Below are 1,713 nucleotides of genomic sequence, written 5' to 3' on the forward strand. Positions count from 1 at the left end.
TGCATAGTTCCTGGTTATCCTGGAGCTCTATAGACCTGGGTGGCCTTGAACTCAGACATGCACCCAGAGTTGACAAACCCAGACATCCCTGAATTTCTCGGGAAGACAGCTATTATAGTTTCCCGTGATGATTCCCACACCATATATATTGGAGGTGTGTGTGTGTGTGTGTGTGTGTGTGTGTGTCAGCTCCTGTCTTGTCTCTGAGAGTCTCTAGCCCTCAACTGACTTAAGTATAAGTTCTTAAAAAAAAAAAAACCAACTTTTTTTTCTGACATAGGTTCTTATGTAACCCTAGGCTTGCCTCAAACTTTCTATGTAGCCCTGGCTGATCACAAACTTTTGAGTGTCCTGTCTCAATCTCCTGAATTCTAGGATTACTGCCCCATTTATCAAGCCCAGAAATTTTAGGTATTTTTAAAACTTCTTGAAGTACAGTGGTGGTCACAAGTACCTTTAATCCCAGTACTTGGGAGGCAGAGCCGGGTGGATCCAAGTTCAAGGCAAGCCTGGTCTACAGAGTGAGTTCCAGGGCAGTCAGGTCTACACAGAGAAACCATGGTGCAAAAACAAACAAAAGAACAACTCTGATCCAGGCATAGTAGCATCTATTCAACTCCAGCTGTTGGGAGGTGGAGGCAGGGAGGTCAGGCTTGAGACCAGCCTCAGCAACAGTGAATCCAACGTTAGTCTACGTGAGATTCTGTCTCAAAACAACAAACAACAAAGCAAAAAACAGTCAGGCATGGAGAGATGGCTCAGCATTCAGTTAAGAACACTTGCTGGACGGGTGATGGTAGCAAATGGCTTTAATCCCAGGACTCGGGAGGCAGAGGTAGGCTCATCTCTGAGTTCGAGGCCAGCCGGGTCTACAGAATGAGTTCTAGGACAGCCAGGGCTATGAAGAGAAACCCTGTCTCAGAAAGACAAAAACAAAAACAAACAGACAAAAAACACTTGTTGCTCTGGTAGAGGACCCAGGTTTGACACCAGCATCCACATGGTGACTTATAACCATCTGTAACTCTAGTACTAGGAGATATGAAGTTCTCTTCTGACTTTTGAGGGCACTCGGTATGCACATGGTACACATACATACATGCATGAACACCCATACATATAAAATAATACAATAAATTGTAGATGGAAGTTCCTGTCTCACCTGGTCCCACAGCTGTTCAGTCCCAAATAACACACAGAGGTTTATATTAATTATAACTGTTTGGGCTATTGCTCAGGCTTATTACTAACTAGCTCTTACAACTTAAATTAACTCATAATTCTTATCTATGTTTAACCACACGGCTTGGTACCTTTTCTCAGTAAGGAATTCTCTCTTGCTTCCTCTGTGTCTGTCTGTCTGGTAACTATGTCTTCATCTTTCTTCTTACCAGAATTCTCCTAGTTTGATTTCCTTGCCTGTATGTCCTTCCTGGCTACTGGTCAATCAGCATTTTATTAAACCAATATGAGTGACAAATCTTTATAGTATACAAGAGCATTATCCCACAGCAATAAATAAATCTAAAAAGAGAAGAAAGTAGAGATATCTAGGTGTAGGGTTTTTTTTTTATATATATATATACTTTGGGGATTCACCACCCAGCTCCAAAATAAATACATGGAGACTTATGTTTATTTATAAATTTCTGGCCTCAGCTTGGCTTGTATCTAGCCAGCCTTTCGGTTTTTCGAGACAGGGTTTCTCTGTGG

This window comes from Microtus ochrogaster, unplaced genomic scaffold, assembly GCF_000317375.1.
Source record: "Microtus ochrogaster isolate Prairie Vole_2 unplaced genomic scaffold, MicOch1.0 UNK115, whole genome shotgun sequence".
Lineage (NCBI taxonomy): Eukaryota > Metazoa > Chordata > Mammalia > Rodentia > Cricetidae > Microtus > Microtus ochrogaster.